The following is a 20,469-nucleotide window of genomic DNA, read 5'->3' on the forward strand; positions in this document are numbered from 1 at the left end:
AAAGCTCTTACAAATAAATTTTAGTTTTAAATGTACATGATGTTGAATTTGAAGACGCAGTCAACATGTTGACCACATGATGTCATGTTTCTCTATCTCTTTTTATTGACATATTCTAAATAAATTGAATTCCTTTCTCTATGTTACAACTATACACATGTTACAAGGATTGAACTTCCCAAAAGGCCTAGCTTTTCATTGGTTTACATTTTTATGATGTACATGATTATATTTATAATTTTTATATGACACCAACGTGAATTGGTATCTTTATCTATATATATAAGGACTTATTTCTATTACACATTATAACTACAATAAGTGACCTGGAAAAGTCCACATAAACAGGTAATATTGTTAGCGACAATTATATTGTTTGTGATACATGTTTTTTGTCATTGTTTACTTAGTTCAAACTATGTGTACGAATTTTCCAAGGTTGTTTTTACCGCGGAAACACATATTTGATTGATTGGTTATGTTTCATGTCAATTGATAGTTTATATTCAGTGCGAACAGCGGTCAGACATTAGCACCGTTTACTTTTCCTAGAAGGTCAAAAACGTCAAATTGCATAAAATCTTAATAAAGGTACAGTGTAAAATACCAATATAATACTTTAGAATTATTTGGAAGTCACGTGACTAAAAGGGTACACATGGAAGTATTCTCAAATACAAAAACACAACTGCATAGTATAATTACTTACATATGCATATTTAATAAACTAAATGACTTATCAACTACATGTTTACAATATTTTGCAAGATGACGACGAGCTTGTAGTTCAGTGGTTGTCGTTGGTTCATGTCCGTCATAGTTGCTTTTCGTAATCTGTTTTGTTATAAATTAGGCCTTTGGTTAAGTCATTTGAATTAGTTCATATCCAGACATTTGATAGCCGACCACGGTAGGATTTTTCTCCTTGTTGAAGAACTTCGGTTGCCTATACTATTATTGCTTACATTCATTTGCACTTTAGTGGACATTTGTCACAATGGCAATCATATCAATTCTCGCATAGCAGCTAATATTTAAGATATATGGAAAGATTTCCACAACTTCGAACAATAACTTCTTTCCATTGATAGTCTAATTATTTTTTTTATCTTTTCTCCCACACTACAGAACGCACACGTTGAGTGTATTGTACAGTTTTTCTCGTCCTGGATGTGCATGAAATATTTGCTACTGAACTTTATCCAAACAACATTCAAGTACTCAATATCCTTGTATATGGCAACTTTATTATTTCGATGGTGCAGTCTCTTTTTTTATTATTTATTTTTAGTTTGATTTACATCTTTAATATTACAACACTTGAATTTCATACACATTTGGCCTACGCCTATAAGTATACAATCGCTTCAAAAAAAATTTAAATTTATAAACGCGTTTGAAAATCTGCGAGAACTCAGCTAGTGGTCCGAAAAATGGTAATTTCATAGATTTCGAATACGTCGGCATTTTGTTTTTTTTTCAAATCATGCTACTGTATATTATGTTTAATAATCGACAAGCTATTTAATTAAAAAAAAATTTTTTCTTACAGAATGATTTTTTTATTGGGACTTTTATTTGCCACACTGGTTCCAAGTATGATGGCTAACAGCAGTGGGAATAGGATAGCAGCTTCTTCAATATATTATGATGAAACTACATATTGGAAAAACGGTAATTTTATTTTATTTAGTATGTTAGAATTTTATTAAATTATTGTAAAATTTATTATAAAGTATTAGTGCTCCGACGTATGAAAAAAGGAGATTAGAGATACCAACAACAATAGAAATAGAATAGAATGGAAAAAAAATATTTCAGTCGGGGTAATCCGATAAAACGGCAAATACTACAATGATGTACATAGGGATATAGCAATGGAAAAGCCACACGCGAAACATAACGGACAGACATTGCAAAGACGAATCGGCGAACCGAAAAATTGCTCAAAACTTGAAATTAAATCAAAAGTATAACTTGAAAGAAATTATTCGTTAATATTTTTTAGCTACAAGGTTGAAATTTGAAATTGATGTTTATTTGTCGCATTTCATCACTTCAAACTGTGTTTTTGTTTCAATTGAGACATTAATTTTATCTGTCCCAAGTCAAGAATTAAATAATGGTCGTTTGTTACTGTATATCATATTAGGGTATGTTTTTCGTTTAATTGGAATTGGTTTGTACATATATCAGGCCGTTCGTTTCTTGTTAGAATTGTTCTACATTTTTCATTTCGGAACCTTTTACATCTCAATGGGTTTTGCTCAATGAGCAAGGCCGTACGGTGAACTAGTGTACATGCAGTTGTCAACTTCTTCGTCATATGGTTGAGAGTTGTCTATTTGGTAGTCATACCATATCTTATTTGTTTTCATACAAAAGCGTATAATAACTGTTTGGTGTTTCAAAAAACGTTATTAACTGTTATTTAGACATTTATATAAAATAGTTAAATTAGGTTGTTTTGTGCATTTTAATTTACCTTATAATCATGTGATGTATAATTTATAAAAGGATGATATTGATATGTTACCCTTTTCCACTTTCAGTGTGTTCCGAATTATGTTTCGATAAAATACAACAAATAACTTCAAAAAACAAGGATTTGTACAATCAAAACCAGGTGCTGCGAAAGGAATTTGACAGGCGGATCCAAAATATGAAAGAAGATTGTGATTCAAAACTTTTATCACGGATATCTACATCAATTAAAGAGCAAAATAGTTTGTGGCTGAAGTGTATTGCTGTGAAACCTGGTAGACCGTGTGATGTTACACAGGGTTGCTCTACATCTAAGCAAGGACTATGCTTTCCAATAAACGTGTGAACAGTAGACCTTGTGATGTAACACAGGGTTGCTTTACATCTAAACAAGGACTATGCTTTCCAATAAACGTGTAAACAGTAGACCGTGTGATGTAACACAGGGTTGCTCTACATCTAAACAAGGACTATGCTTTCCAATTAACGTGTAAACAGTAGACCTTGTGATGTAACACAGGGTTGCTCTACATCTAAACAAGGACTATGCTTTCCAATAAATGTGTAAACAGACTGAAGATTAAATATTTATCATTCCTGGACTACCAAAAATGCTTGGAGTAAGCAAAGGCTCCGTGTTGAAAGCCGTTCTATGACCTATTATTGTTATTTTATTTTTTTTATAAATTGTGACTTGGATGGAGAGCTGCTTCGTTTTCACTCATACACCATCTTATTTATCAACGATATTGGTACGACACGTTTATTGTAATCATTGATATTGTCATATATAATTAAAAATTTACAGTTAACAAAACAGTTCTTATTCTCAGTATGGCTAAGTGCCTACACTCACCTGATAGAATCTACAAAAGGCATGCAACCGTACACCGGGAATTTGTTTTCTTCTGGACTATATTTATATATTATGCCTTATCGAAAGTCAAATAATTAATATATCACTATTAGAAACATAGGATGTTTTTTGATTTATGAAATTTAAACACTTCATAAACTCGTCAGTTCTATTATATTTTGTTTAAATCATTGTAAAACCATAGTAGAAAATTCGCTATTTAGTCGAAAAGCTCCTTACGTCTTTTAGTTCACGACACCCAGAGAAAATAGCAATTGCACGTATAAATTTCAACAGACTTATCGCCCTTTCTACATAATCTACAACTTTCACAACATGGTATTATCAAAAAGGGAAAACAATATTTATACTATCAACAATATTCATTTCACAAAACAATTATTCAATTTGCATAAAAGTGGATTTCGGAAAAAAGTTTAAGCAAAAAAACTTATGTCATTGAAAAAGCCACCAGAACAGATATATAACCTACATGTAACAAGTTGTACATGCCATTATGGTATAAAATGAGTGGACACAACTCCTGCATGCATATCATTACTATTTTACTACTCTATATATGATGTTTAATACATGTATGTTATAAATTTTGCAATGTGAATATCTTTGTATTGTATCGTTTATATGCCTTCAACCCCTTGGGTATACATGTGCATTCAATTTTTCACTAATAAATAAAATGAACTAAAATATGGACATATTTTTTCAAAATTTTCACAGATGAATCATTCCTTAGCCACTTAAGTAAATATAGGTACAAAAACATATATTGATTTTCTTGCATACCTGACATGGTCATGTTGGAGTGTTTGTTAAACCGTCTGCATATCCAAGGGTGTCAGATAGGTTTACAAAACTCACAGTACTGAAATGCAGTATATCATATATTATATGTATCGGTAAGCAGTATATCAAATATATCGGATATGTTCCTTACGTCGTAACTACAATCCCTTCCCTTTCATGAATTTGACCTACCGAATTAGACTTTTTACCGGATTTGTAATCACATAAGCAACACGACGGGTGCCGCATGTGGAGCAGGATCTGCTTACCCTTCCGGAGCACCTGATATCACCCCTAGTTTTTGGTGGGGTTCGTGTTGTTTATTCTTTAGTTTTCTATGTTGTGTCACGTGTACTATTGTTTTTCTGTTCGTCTTTTTTCATTTTTAGCCATGGCGTTGTCAGTTTGTTTTAGATTTACGAGTTTGACTGTCCCTTTGGTATCTTTGGTCCCTCTTCTTTTACAATTGTGTATTTAGTTGAATGTTCATATGTATTTTACTTGTTACTATTTCTCCGATACGAATGTAATTCTGGCAATGAAGATATTACATTTTTTTTAATCTTCTAGGAAGGGCTTCAAACTGTTGTCTGTTAAACCGCTTTTAAAGAATCAGTTGATAAAAATAATTTCTTTTCTGTAACAGCTGTCCATTGTCATGGAAGTAAGTTAGAGTTAAACAGAAATAAGAAGATGTGGTGTGACTGCCATTGAGACAATTCTCCATCCAAGTCAGTTGGTAAAAAAATAAACAACTACTGTAATAGGTCAAAGTACCGCCTTCAACACGGAGCATTGTGAAACCACAAAAATTATACAAAAATAAGTGGGATATTATTGCCGATGAGACAACTCTCCACAAGGTCCAAATGACACAGAAATTAATAACAAAAGGTCATACGGCCTTCAGCCACGAGTAAAGGCCATACCGCATACTAGTATTCGGCAATGGACACTGGCATTTTGTCTCGGTATGTGTTGACTCGAAGTTATATTCTTCTTTCATCGCAATTTCATTGGCTGTGATTTTAATTATTATTTACAATATTTCCTTCTCTAGTTCTGTCTGTTCTTATAAACTCTGTAAAGGTTGTGTCACAAGCACAAAGTAAGGGTGTAACTTCAAAACTTTGTTATCTGCTGAAATAAAAAAAACAAGAGGCTCTCGAGTCAAGAGCCTGAATCGCTCACCTTAATTTTTTTGTTAAATCTCTCATCAATGATTATTTTGGCTTTTCAATTTATTTAAATGTTCTTTGAATCGTCCTATTTTCTTCAAAAGCCAAAAAACAACCATTTTCTCTTATGTTCTATTTTAGCCATAGGAGCTATGTTTCTTGACGTACAAGGAAATGAAATATAAAATTTATACTAGATACTCTGAAACTCATTTAGCCTAAGTTTGGCTGAAATTGATACAGCCGTTTCAAAGGAGAAGATTTTTAAAAGTAAGTCAACATGATGAACAAATTGAGAAAAAGTCTTTAAAGGGCAATAACTCCTTAAGGGGTCAATTGACAATTTTGGTCAAATTGACAATTTTGGTCAATTTGACTTTTTTGTAGATCTTACTTTGCTTAACATTTTTGCTATTAACAGTTTATCTGTATCTATAATGATATTCAAGATAATAACCAAAAACTGCAAAATTTCTTTAAAATCATCAATTCAGGGGCATTATACCTGAAAAACCAGTTACCCAATTCGGCTGAAAATTTCAAGACAGGTAGAACTTGACCTAATAAATACTTTAACTTTGTCTTATTAGCTCTAAATGCTGGAGTTTTTGAGATATAAGCCAAAAACTACATTTTACCCTGTGTTCTATTTTTAGTCATGACGGCCATGTTTTTTGACGAAATAAAAAATAAAGCACAAACTTTATTCTATACACCCTACTGATCATTCAGTTGAAGTTTGGTTGAATTTGGTTGAGTAGTTTTAGAGGAGAAGATTTTTTAAAGTGAGCAAATATGATGAACAAATTGTGAACCCAAAAACTGCAAAATTTCCTTAAAATTACCAATTAAGGGGCAGCAACCCAAAAATGGGTTGTTTGATTCATTTGAAAATTTCAGGGCTGATAGATATTGACATAATAAACATTTTAACCCATCTCAGATTTGCTCTAGATGCTTTCGTTTTTGAGATATAAGCAAAAAACTGCATTTGACCCTTATGTTTTATTTTAAGTAACGGCGGTCATGTTTTTTGACGGATCTAAAATCGAAGCACACACTTTGTGCAGGATAATCTAAGGAACAATCATGCTAAGTTTCATCCAAATCCATTCAGTAGTTTCAGAGGAGAAGATTTTTTAAAGTTAGCAAATATGGTGAACAAATTGTGAAAAATTGTCATTAAAGGACAATAAGCCCTTAAGGGGTCAATTGACAATTTTGGTCAAATTAACTTATTTGTAGATCTTACTTTGCTGATTATTTTTGCTGTTTACAGTTTATCTTTATCTATAATAATATTCAAGATAATGACCAAAAACTGCAAAATTTCCTTAAAATTACCAATTAAGTAGCAGCAACCCAACAATGGTTTGCTTGATTCATCTGAAAATTTCAGGGCTGATAGATCTTGACCTAATGAACATTTGTACTTCTTGTCAGATTTGCTCTAAATGCTTTCGTTTTTGAGATATAAGCCAAAAACTGCATTTGACCCCTATGTTCTATTTTAAGTAACTGCGGCCATGTTTTTTGACGGATCAAAAATCGAAGCACACCCTTTGTGCAGGATAATCTAAGAAACAATCTTGCTAAGTTTCATCCAAATCCATTCAGTAGTTTCAGAGGAGAAGATTTTTTAAAGTTAGCAAATATGGTGAACAAATTGTGAAAAATTGTCATTAAAGGACAATAAGCCCTTAAGGGGTCAATTGACAATTTTGGTCAAATTAACTTATTTGTAGATCTTACTTTGCTGATTATTTTTGCTGTTTACAGTTTATCTTTATCTATAATAATATTCAAGATAATGACCAAAAACTGCAAAATTTCCTTAAAATTACCAATTAAGTAGCAGCAACCCAACAATGGTTTGCTTGATTCATCTGAAAATTTCAGGGCTGATAGATCTTGACCTAATGAACATTTGTACTTCTTGTCAGATTTGCTCTAAATGCTTTCGTTTTTGAGATATAAGCCAAAAACTGCATTTGACCCCTATGTTCTATTTTAAGTAACTGCGGCCATGTTTTTTGACGGATCAAAAATCGAAGCACACCCTTTGTGCAGGATAATCTAAGAAACAATCTTGCTAAGTTTCATCCAAAGCCATTCAGTAGTTTCAGAGGAGAAGATGTTTGAAAAATTGTTAACGACGACTGACGACGACGACGACGACGACGACGGACGCCAAGTGATGAGAAAAACTCACATGTCCTTTTAGGCCAGGTGAGCTAAAAAACAACATCAAATTGGTGATCAGAATATTTTTTCAGAAAAAAATGTACCGCCCCTTTAAACCCCCCTTGTTGTTCCCTAACAATAATTATTAAAACGCGCATATGGAGCAGTACAAGTTGGTAGCGTTAATGACAGTACACCTCTACAACACTTTTTTATACCCCACAAGCCTAGTTCCACAATTTCATCGGACAACTCAATTTTTATTTCTAATTGCTATCAAAGCTCCTGCTCGATATTTGAGGCTTATCTGTACAGTATGTTATAGTGAATCGATTCATTGTATATTTTATGTTTGTGTTTCCATCATACTCTTTAAGTCCGTATTTGAACAACATAATGTATTACTAAGTTTAATAACTTAACTTTTCGTTGTCAGTTTGCCACAGTGTTGGTTCGCTGTACTATTATGTTGTTCATAAAGTGTGCCTCATTTGCTTGGACTAAATCTTTGGTCGCTATATATATAAGTAAACCGTGAACAAATTCTCCTGTCAATGGCTCTGAAGAACAGTAATGCACTAAGGCAAGATCCCAACGTTAGGTATCGCATGTTGATATTATATATTTTGTAGAAGGAAATACAGCAGAGAAGTGGTCTAAATTTATCAAACACAACCTATACTAAGCGCAGTATGTATATATCTGTAAGTGTGCAACAAGCAAACCAACTAAGTCTATTTCTATAGACAAATCCCCCCCAGACGGAACCATACAAATGAAAAACGTTTCGAACTGTTTTCCAAAATGTTTTATTAAATTGGTTTTCATGGAATTGATCAATGTTAACTTTGTAGATTTTACATCATTGCATTTCAGGTAGGCTTCCAACTTGAGAAGTACAAATGTATGCTTCGTTATTCATTCAATCTAAATGCAAAAGCCATTCAAATGCAACGTTATATTCAAATATATCCTACTCGCCTAATAAATCATTACTCGATTTGTTACCAAAATCGCCAATATTTTGTACTGTAAAAGCAATTTTTAAAAACATTTTCTGCCCGGCATATTTACTGTTAGATGTGTACATAAGCACGCACAGACAATGTTGAATATCCTTGTCAACATCAGGCAATCTAAGTTGTCTTGGAAGTACGGGGTCAGTTAAGATTTTTCTGTTATAACTCTATCTTCATTTGCATTGAATTTGTTTAGTATATTTAGAGATGTGAATTAGACTTGTACTTAATTACTTGGAGTAGGGAGACAATTAATCCTAGGTTCATTATGAATCAATATTGTTACCTGTCTAATTGTACACTGGTGTTAAACTGATCATCGTAATTGCAGTTACGGTGCTCCCAACATGGTCGAGCCCAAAACTTGTAAAATAGTCTTTTTGTAATTTCTCCGTGTACGCGCGTTTCGATGATCAGTTTAATACCAGTGATTTTAAGTACATTGCAGCTTTTTTTTCGATATTTGATTTAACCTAGTAGGTATGGGTTTTTATTTGCATGTGGTGTCAAAGAACCATTTAAATTTTTGCTTATTTATGAGACTAGTCAGTGTTTCGTGTCGAATGAGAAGCAACTGATGATATGATTTCTACAATCGGAGGCTGCAAAATGACTAAATATCTGGAAGTATAGGGGACTGGTTGCGATCTTTCAAAACATATTTAACCCTGCCACAATTTTGGACCTGTCTTATTACGGGAGCCATGGGGTCTTGGTTTGTCTTGTATGTTTTTTAATCTAAGTTCATTTATTTATATGTTTTGGAGTTTAGTGTGATGTCAGTTATTAATGAACGAATACACATTTATGTTTCAAAACCTGCTGAGGCTCGCCTCCGAGTGAGGAATTTCCTCGATGAGTTGAAGACCCATTGGTTGCCTTGTGATGTTTTCTGCTCTTTGGTTGTGTAGTTGTCTTTGACACATTCCCCATTTTCATTCTCAATTTTATCTTGTCACATTTTGATACATATTACTTCAAGGATATATACGCTGTACCCTTTAGATTGCCTTCTAATCTTGACAAATATAAAAATGATTGATTAAAAAATGCCAACTGAACGTCCAACCGAAACATATTTCCTGTATATTCACTGATACAAACTAAAAACTAGTTAGTAGTAATCTGAAACAATATATATGTTGAGTTTAGGAATTTAGTCTTACTGTGCACAGTAGAACAATAGTTATCTTAATTTTTCAAATTTAACATATGCATTACTAGATGTGGTCAAAGAGCTTTGAAACATGGTGATAGAGATCAAGCTCATTTTAAGAAAAGGAGACTCATTTTTCCTACTCCGAGACTTTACATGGGCGGAATTCGAACTTGAAGGGTGTCATGTGTAGTGACATGTCTGTCCACGGACTATCATATTTTCAACTTTGATGTTAAAATCCGCTTTGATGGGTCCGCCATATATGTATCAAGATTCATATTCATGTCATATTTAATACAAAAGTCATGTACATTAATAGCTTGTTCTGATGTGCATATAATATTTGCACTTGAGGTTAAAAAGCATATTTAAAGAGCATTTGATATTAAACAAAAGTCATTCAGCACTTTATTTATAGCTACAAAAAGAGGCATTGAAACAATGTTTTAAAAATTGTACACGTTGCTCGTAATTTTCTTTCTCACTTTCTTTTCATCAGACGTGTATATGAATTGTCAGTTTATTATAATACAAGCGTTAAAAAAGATTTTAGGTTGGCCCTTCAAAGTGTATAAATTTCACACGCCTACAACATATCACTGTACATCAGTATCCGTAAAACAATACATTCCGCTGCATTTCTTAATTAATTATTTACATATTGCAATCGAATGGACGTTATTAATTTTGACAGTCAGGACAAGTGCACGTGTACTGATTACAACTAAAACAGGTGCGATACACAGTTTACGTCTGCTTTTTGTTACAAATTGTAAAGATATGCAATGTAAAAAAATTGTCTTATCACGCTTTTCAAATGAAAATAAATCTGTTTACATTGTAAATGACGTCTTTTTTTCAAAGTTATATATCTGTTTCGAATTTCTAGACAACAAATTGTTTCTAACGAGAAGGGAAAAATAGATGTATGTGGGGAGTGGAGTTAATTCAACAATGAGTTTCTTTTTTCTATATCTATATGTTTTTGCACAAAAAAATGTTATTTATGAAGTCTAACAAATCAGCGAGTTGGTGCCTATTATATCACCCTCACAACCCCAATATATACTTAACTTACAATTACATATGATGAATGTGTATCTATGAAAGATTATTCCCATCGTTCTACCTAGTTGTACCGCGTATGAATCTGATTGTTTGATTTCAATGAATATAAGCCAAAACCTACATTTATCCCGTATGTTCTATTTTTAGCAATGGCGAACATGTTGGTTGGCAGCCGGGGTCGTCGGACACATTTTTAAACTAGATACCCAAATGATGATTGTGGCTAAAAGATATAGGAAGATGTGGTATGAGTGCCAAAGAGACAACTCTCCATCCAAATAACAATTTATAAAAACAAACCATTATAGGTCAAGGTACGGCCTTCAACACGGAGCCTTGGCTCACACCGAACAACAAGCTATAATGGATCCCAAAAAAACTAGTGTTAAACCTACTCCCTTTTACTGAAACAATAGTATAACATCACAACATAGAAATTCAATTGCTCACTTTCTTTTCATCAAAAGTTTAGATGAATTGTTCTAGAGTAATGCACTTGATAAGAAAGATCTTAGGATGGCCCTTCAATATGTTAAAAGTGCATAAATTGCACACGCCAACAATATATTACTGTTCATCAGTTTCCGTAACCCAATGCATTCCACTGCACTTTTTCATTAACTATTTACATATTACAATCGAATGGACGTTATTAATTTTGATAGTCAGGACTGATTACAGCTGAAACAGGTGCGGCAAACAGTTTATGTCTGCTTATTGTTACAAAGTATAAAGATATGATAGTATATATATAAACATGATAAAGTCTTTGGACTTATCACGTTTTTCAAATATAAAGTCAAACGGGAAAACCAACAGTCTAATCTATATAAAAAAAATGAGCAACGAAAAACACGTATAAATTACATAAACAAACAACAACTACTGTACATCAGATTCCCTTCTTAAGACAAGGTGCAAACATTTGCAGCGGGATTAAACATGAAATTAATAAAGCAACACTAACCTCTATCTCAATAGAACTCTTCGTTTCGCATTGACTTAAAAATATGTAATATTAATTGATGAAATAGAACCCCCTTTTCTCTCATGTTTGTTCGTTCTAAGGCACCAGGTCCCATATGCGAAATTGAGAGAAAAAAAAGTCCCGACAATTGTCTCAAATAAAAGGTCAAGGAGGAACTTCAACCTTAGAGTTGATTATAGAAACATTAAACCTAAATTGAGTAAATTGAGTTTTGAAAATGCATTATATATTTGTTACTGGACGTCAGATGAACCATCAGTTAATACACGAAATGCGCCAGTTCGTGTTAATCATCTTTTAACTACTTATTTTTATGATAAAATCACACTATTTGTAGGAATTTGTTATGTCAAATTGATGATTTGTCATATCTGATTGATAATGTGTTTTACCATGTGTTTTATAGTAGCAAATACAGTAGGTTTGGATATTTGATAAAAAGCCTGCTGTTTAATCCATATTTGCGCAACTTTGATGCGCACCCTTTATCGCATACCCTTTATCTCACCTTTAATCTTTATCACACCCCTACTTTTTTTTTTACAAAGTCAGTTTTTATTTATGTAAGCTTAAATAATTTGTTATATCAAAATCGGAAATCTGTTATATCATATTGATCATTTCTTATATCAAATTGATAATAAGTTATTATATCAAATCAATAATTTGTTATATCAAATCAATAATTTATTATATCAAACTAAAGTTTATAATTTGTTTTATCATATACTTGTATGAAATATTACTAAAATTTTACAGTTGAATAACATTTGTAATTATCAATAGGCTATAAGGGATTTCTAGGTTTATTGACCAGAATTCCTAAGAATTTCCATTGCGGGCTGATAAAGGTACCTTTATTGACTGCTTCCGGGATGTTATCACATGCCTTTCCGTTAATTTCCGTGACGTTTATCACACGCAACTTCGTGCATTTCCGGAAATTTCTTTGAAAACGGCAACAGAAAGCGGAAAACTGCAAGTGATAAGACTTTTCACTAAATGGTTGAAAGTGCAAAGACAAACAAAATTAAATTTTAATAGTTCTTGTCTGTATTGCTTCTGCTGAAGTATATGATAAAAAGATAATTACATGTCATTGTTCATATCAGACCCTTTATCGGCCCTCGTTCATGATATCAGCCCTCGAGCCTGCGGCTCTTGGGCTGATATCATAACCTTGGGCCGATAAAGGGTCTGATATGAAAAATGCAATGTAATAATCTATACATATCAAATTGTAAAAAGTATACTAGCATGGCTCTAAAAGGCTTCCGTAAAAATCAATCTGTTTACATTGTACGTCGATTTTTTTTTAAATGTGTGTTTCTACTTTCTGAAAAAACAAATAAGTGTGTTTCTAAATTAAAAAAAAACCAAAAAGAACAAATGCTTTAGACGAGGAATTTAAAAATAGGTTGTTTTCTTTAAAAATGCGGGGAATAAGATAATACAATAATAAGTTTCAAAATGAACTACTTGTTTCCATATGTTATTGAATTCAAAAGGTTGCATGGTTATTTATCAAAATCGAACAAATATCACCATCACAACCTCAATGAACATACACTCACTAATGAATAATTTTATTTGGTATCTATGAAAGTTTTGAGCACATCGTACCACCTACATGTATGAAACTTATTATTTGATGTTACTGAATTTAAGCCAAAAACTACATTTACCCCCTATGTTCTATTTTTAGCCATGGCTGCCATGTTGGTTGGAAGACGGGGACGTCTGGCACATTTTTAAAAAAACTAAATACCCCAAATGATTTGAATGATTGATTGATATTTGTTTTATGTCCAGTTGCAACTAGTTCATTTTTGAAATTAAGTAATAGTTAAGGAATGATTTGGACGGTGAAACAAATATTAAATTTGATTGTTATTATTTTCCATTTTTACCATTCCGGAGTAGTTATTATGTTAACGAAACTTTGAAGTTATTCACAGTCATAAGGATTTGTATATAGATCAGCTTAATTGTATTTGGCAAAACCTTTCTTTATTTTGAGTCCTCAATGCTCTTCAACTTCATAAATCTTTTATACTTTGTTTGTCCACTTTTTTTTTTGTATTCGAGCGTCAGTGATGATTTTTTTGTAGTTGAAATGCACTTCTGGCAATTAAAATTTTAATTCTAGTATATAAAATGAGTTTATTGTACTTATTTAATGGAAACGGTTACAAGATAAAAACTGGAGAACCCCTTTTGAATTTGATTGCCATTGTAAGAGAATGGTTTTAAACCTGACTGGCTTTGGACTTATGTGATCACCAAATCGCCACACTAACATGACTAATAGTTTCATATAGTCGTTTCATTTAAACTGGTACATCTAAGTTAAGAAAAACTCTTTTTAAAAAAATACCCAAATGAAATAAAAGTGCATTTTTCTCAATTATTGACGGTAAACGTAGAATAAACCACCCGGTCCGTCTTGTTTTAATATGTATGTGTAAAAACTTTAATGTGTTTATATTAATATTATTGTATGACAAATACACGGCATATTAACTTTAATGATGCAAAGATACATTTGTATATAGGTTTGCCCTGAAGTAAAAACTCCACATGTTCGTAAATTAAACACTTTTTCAATGTAAGATGTCTTATTTATATTTCTTTTTTTTATTTATTGAAGTGTTTATGAGATGATCTAACATCGTATTTATTTAGATAATGGTTTAGTCACGAGGACGCAAGATAAGTTAGGGATGCTAGTGGAATGACCGTATTGTACTCTTATTATTTTGTATTTTAAATTAACCATGACTGTTAAGTTATGCAAAATCAACAAGTCGTACCCTAAAAAGGGCGTCGTCTCATGACACTTGTTTCTGTTGTTTTTTGTGTAGGAGATTTTCTGTATATAATATACGTCGAAGAGAAACAGAAAACAAACACACGTCGATTTGATTTAATTATTACAGTTGTCAAAATCTCGTTTAAAAGGTATGTGCTAAACATTATAACTCAAAATTCAACACATTTACTGGTAAACAACTTTTAGTAATCTAACAATTTTTCAATAACGATATAAGAAAATACAAAACAAGGTTGTTGGTCAGGGTGGATACAGTGCTCGTTTGGACACACAAACACACACACACGACGTGTAAGCAAAATTTTGTCACATGCTATGAAGTTAAATTAATTTAATGATTAAAGATGTGTAGAAAGAAAATAACGTTTGCATACAATTCAACATATTATTTGTTTAACTGTAAATTGAATTTAATAAAATTATAAAAAAAAACACATTTAAATGATGCTGTGTGCATGTACATGTACTTTATTATGTTTAAATTATGATTCATGAACTATTTGCACATTTGAATGAAAAAGAACATTGAAAATGCATTTTAAATAGTTTTTTAAAACTTCAATTCTATTAAATCGATACTAATAGAATGTTTAAAAAAAACCATTCAGTAAGTCATGAAATTTGTGTACTCTAACTTTATTCAATTACAATTGCATATATTTTCGTAACGATTTCATAAAACCTCACCTTATTTTCGTTTTCGTTTTAGATGTCTTCAAATTCATGTTATATCATTCTGTGCTGGATGTTGTTTTCAATTATAATTGACCAATGCACATCAAAGACAATGTCATACTTCTGCAGAACAACGTATCAACTAGATCGTTACTTACCAGGTAGGGATTTCAACGTTTTCTATTTAAATCAAAGTAAAAAGGCACCGTTTGATTTAGATCGGTCTCTTGAAAAATGGCATTGAAAATAATGTATGGTTAACGACTTTGAATAAGTTGTATAAATAACATATTATAAAGTATCGCCATGTTTATTTCAATATTTCATAGTTTTTCGTTTAAATATGAATAAGACCGTTGGTTTTCCCGTTTTACACTGGTTATTTGGGAGCCCTTCAAGAGCTTGCTGTTCGATGTGAGCCACGGCGACGGGTTTAAGACCCTACTTTGAACTATAATGGTTTATTTTTACAAATTGATACTTGGATGGAGAGTTGTCTCATTGGCAGTCATGCCACACCTTCTTATATCTATATTTTATACTATCAAAATTACAAATAGGTGAGACATGTCTATGTGTCTAGTTGACTGTCAACAGATATTTTAACAAACTTAGTAAGACAATGTTAAAGTTTTAATTCACTTATTGATAATATTTGAATTGTAGAAACTTGAGAAGGTCAATACTATAAATCTGTCAATGGCATACATGTCTAAGTGTAATGGTAACGTATTTGAAATGCAATTAAACTCATTCCACAAGATCATGTTTTTCTCTGGCTGTTTATGACGTCTTTACACTAAATCCATTGTATGTTGGATGTGTACGGATTGAGTGTTTAGTCTTAGAGGCATGATTTTTTATTAGTTGTTAGTGGCTTTGAACTAGCTGTCAGATAACTGCAAGTACTATCAGATCCGTTCATTGTGTCTTTTTGTGTTGGGATGTATAAGTAACCGGCCACGTCCACTTGTATTTTTTGTCTATCTGATGAGTTAAGCCCTTTTCAACTGATTTTTATAGTTCGTTCTTATGTTGTACTGTTATACCACTGTCCCAGATTAGGGGAGGGTTGGGATCCCGTTAACATGTTTAACCCCGCCACATTATTTATGTATGTGCCTGTCCCAAGTCAGGAGCCTGTAATTCAGTGGTTGTCGTTTGTTTATGTGTTACATATTTGTTTTTGTTCATTTTTTTTTAAATAAATAAGGCCGTTAGTTTTCTCCTTTGAATTGTTTTACATTGTCTTATCGGGGCCTTTTATAGCTGACTATATGCGGTATGGGCTTTGCTCATTGTTGAAGGCCGTACAGTGACCTATATATGTTAATGTTTGTGTCATTTTGGTCTTTTGTGGATAGTTGTCTCATTGGCAATCATATCACATCTTCTTTTTTATATTATTCATACCTCAAATATTTGAAAATTGACGAAAAATCATCAGTAAGCGTGAGAACATGTATCCTGAAGTATTGTTTGTTCTGTTTCGGAAATCAAATATAACCAAATCAATGATTGTTAAAATAAGCTGGGTACTTGAGACGAATTAAGTTGCTCAGCTTTGAATCTAAAAAACACATAATTTTATTATCTGAAATTTCTCATATCTAAAATTTTTAGTTACCACTTACAAGAGTAAAACACAGTATAATGCAATTGGTTTATTTCGTTCTTTTTTTTAACTGACCATCACTATGGTCTATTATGTTCATATCAAGAGACACGGCTCTCTCTTAACACGGGCCAGCCATTTATCGTGCCCTTCTGACGGACTATCAATTTATTGCAACTTATTTTAATCCCTTTCCACTTTGTGCGAGGTACGGGTGCGAGTGCTGCCTTGTAGCGTCATGAGCGTCCTCTTTTTCGAAATCTACAAGGGTGTATTTTAATTGCAAGAGATATGGCTCTCTCTTAACACGGGTCAGTCATGTATCGTTCCCTTCCGACGGAATATCATCGTTTTCTCAAGATCATACTCACAAAAAGTGTCAAGGGAGAGCCTAAAATTCAGTCCCTGAGGTTCATTCTATTTTTTAAAGATTGTAGTTTGTCATTTCTCGTTTCTAATTTCTTCCCTGAGCGTTGTCAGGGTTTCTTCGACATATACATGCAGAATTGAACATTATTTGGTATTTTCAGCCACTTTTATGAATCTGTATTTTATTTTTGTGTTGGTTCCACACCATAAAATGTCTACAATGTCCTAGCATAAGGACACGATTGTATTTTGATCAATACATGTATCTACTCTAGAAATTCGATATACCGACATAATTGCCATAAACATTAATTTAATACTATAATCTATAATTGGCTATTGGCTATAGTTATATCTTGCTGCCGACAGATTTACATCACATCTTTCCACAACATTTGGTTTTATTGTAAATATCAAGTTATTATTTTGGCGACATAACTTCTAAACTTATCATCTATTAAAAATGTACGACTAGTTAAAATATACGTCTTAAGCATAAAACAGTTGAATCCAGGTAACAAACTTTAGAGGAGAAAGTGCCCTTGTTGACTTTAGACTATAACAATACGAAGAAATGATATATAGTCCGAAGATATGCTTACTCTAGTTCTTATACTGGGTTCTGTTATGATCTATAATTATATGCTGTTAAATGGCCAATCTAATTAAAAACCGATCTCTCATTGCTCCCGTTTTCTGATATGCCGCGTGGAAGACCTAACGAAACCCGCTTTGAGGTCACATGCGAGTTACCTTGTAGGTGTGTCTTTTTCGACCAATGAAAATGAGTCTTCCACGATCATGAAAGTTAATCGTAAGGTAAATGGATGTAATTCATTTTATTTACAAAGAAATCGTCAGTTCAAATAATTTATAAACTTTTTTGATTGGCTTATTAAAAGGTCGCCAACTCATATGCATATCATTATAAATTCACTCACATGTGACCTCAAACCGGGTTTCGTTAAATCTCCCACGCGACATATCAGAAAACGGGAGCAATGAGAGATCGGTTTTTAATTAGATTGTCAAATGGCAATTTGAATTTTCGTTTCAACTATTGTTACAAATATCTAAGCACTGTTTTTATTTCACTTGCCTGTTTAATGAATACCATGGTAAATCAAATATACAATTTCGCCAATAATGTTTTGTAAAATAAACGTATTAACAATTTTTGTATTTGAAATTTGTTCTGTTATTTTACAGGTGCGGGCTGTCAAGAAGTCAGTGACAATTTTTACGCAGATCCCTGGAAAAATGGTACGTCAATATTACAAAAAAGATGTGGTATGATTGCAAGAGACCAAATGACACAGAAATTAACAATGTCTAGTTGATGTTACTCATTTGAATTCCTATTTAAATGTTTATTAACACCCTTAAAGGGTAACAGAACACTTAAGGAAGCTAACCCTTAAAAAAAACAGCTGAACGTTTTCACCACATGCTATTATTAGACAAAAATCAAACTTCTCATTGATCACAATTTGTGCTTATCATACTGCTATATCTCCAAAGAAATTATTCCTGTAAATTGTTTTGACATTATAATTTTGGAAACTTTTATATTCTTGTAAACAAGTCAGATTAAATATTTTGTCAAACTTTTATGAAAATTAATCGAGCAAAATTTATTTTAATCAGAATGTTGGTCGTTCAACGTTATAACTTAAATTTGAAATTAAACAAGTGAAACTGCGAGCTACTGCTCACTGATGATACCCCCGACGCAAGTGGATAATATTAATAGTGTAAAAATATGCAAGTGTTCGGTAAACAGGAAGTTGTCAAGTGATCAATCTGAAAACGCATCAAACAGTATAGCTGACTTATATAAATCCTGAAACCAAATTTCAGAAATCCTTGTATTGTAGTTCCTGAGAAAAATGTGACGAAAATTTTCAACTTGGCTATCATTTGTAAAATCATACAAGTGTTCGGTAAACAGGAAGTTGTCAAGTGATCAATCTGAAAACGCATCACACGGTATAGCTGACTTATATAAATCCTGAAACCAAATTTCAGAAATCCTTGTATTGTAGTTTCAACTTGGCTATCATGTGTAAAATCATACAAGTGTTCGGTAAACAGGAAGTTGTCAAGTGATCAATCTGAAAACGCATCACACGGTATAACTGACTCAGATAAACCCTGAAACCAAATTTCAGAAATCCTTGTATTGTAGTTCCTGAGAAAAATGTGACGAAAATTTTCAACTTGGCTATCATGTGTAAAATCATACAAGTGTTCGGTAAACAGAAAGTTGTCAAGTGATCAATCTGAAAACGCATCACACGGTATAGCTGACTTAGATAAACCCGGAAACCAAATTTCAGAAATCCTTGTATTGTAGTTTCTGAGAAAAATGTGAAGAAAGTTTCATGGGACGGACTGACTGACGGACGGACGGACGGACTGACGGAAGGACGGACGGACTGACAGACAGAGGTAAAACAGTATATCCCCCCCCCCTTTTTTAAGCGGGGGTATAAAAAGTGCAATAAAAAGCTAATGCAAATTATAGAATAATCTGTCTCGATCAATAAAGTTATACCTATGTTTTTGTATTTAGTTTTTTTCACATGAAGAAAATTGCATTTGGCTTTGACATTCGAAAATATATTGTTGTTGTTGATTGATTGATTGTCGATGTTTAATCATCCAGTACAATTTTTCAACTGGGCCGCCTTCAATATCGTAGCTGCTACGTAGTGCTACGTAGATTTTGACTATTAAACATGTAGCTATAGACTAGCTGCTACATTAATATTGATAGCAGCTACTTAGCCGCTACGATATTGAACTCAACCCTGGTTTGACAACTATTATAGATAGTGTTAGCAGAGAAAAATACATCAAAAGCAATTAACTTAATAAAAAAATATGACCATGTGTTTATAGCTTGTTAAAATAAAAGTGCGGTTTGAAGTAATAAAAAAAAAAGAATATTATATTATTTTTTTGAATAATGAACATTCGAACACTCTATATTAATGATTATATTTCTTCTGTTCCAGCTTATAAGAGGTGTGCCATAGGTCTGGAAACTTCACAATCGAAAGTAAAACAAGTGGAAAGAGAATTGGTCATGCAGAAAAGGATCGTTGCAAATTATGACAAGAAGCTCCTTCAAAGAATGTATGCATCCATAGAAGAACAGAATACTTTATGGATGAAATGCATTGCTATGACTTCCGGTAGACCATGTGACGTAACCCAAGGTTGTGCAAC

At 32.5% G+C, this 20,469-nt stretch overlaps 1 long non-coding RNA gene across 1 annotated transcript; it reads left to right on the forward strand.

The window, feature by feature from the left end:
• The first annotated feature begins 233 nt into the window (after positions 1-233).
• Positions 234-3,153, forward strand: LOC134713711 (uncharacterized). Its single transcript, XR_010106367.1, has 3 exons — positions 234-348; positions 1,553-1,674; positions 2,553-3,153. It is a non-coding gene; the product is annotated as an uncharacterized LOC134713711 (long non-coding RNA).
• The last annotated feature ends 17,316 nt before the right edge of the window (positions 3,154-20,469 follow it).

The sequence above is a fragment of the Mytilus trossulus genome, chromosome 4 (genome assembly GCF_036588685.1).
Source record: "Mytilus trossulus isolate FHL-02 chromosome 4, PNRI_Mtr1.1.1.hap1, whole genome shotgun sequence".
Lineage (NCBI taxonomy): Eukaryota > Metazoa > Mollusca > Bivalvia > Mytilida > Mytilidae > Mytilus > Mytilus trossulus.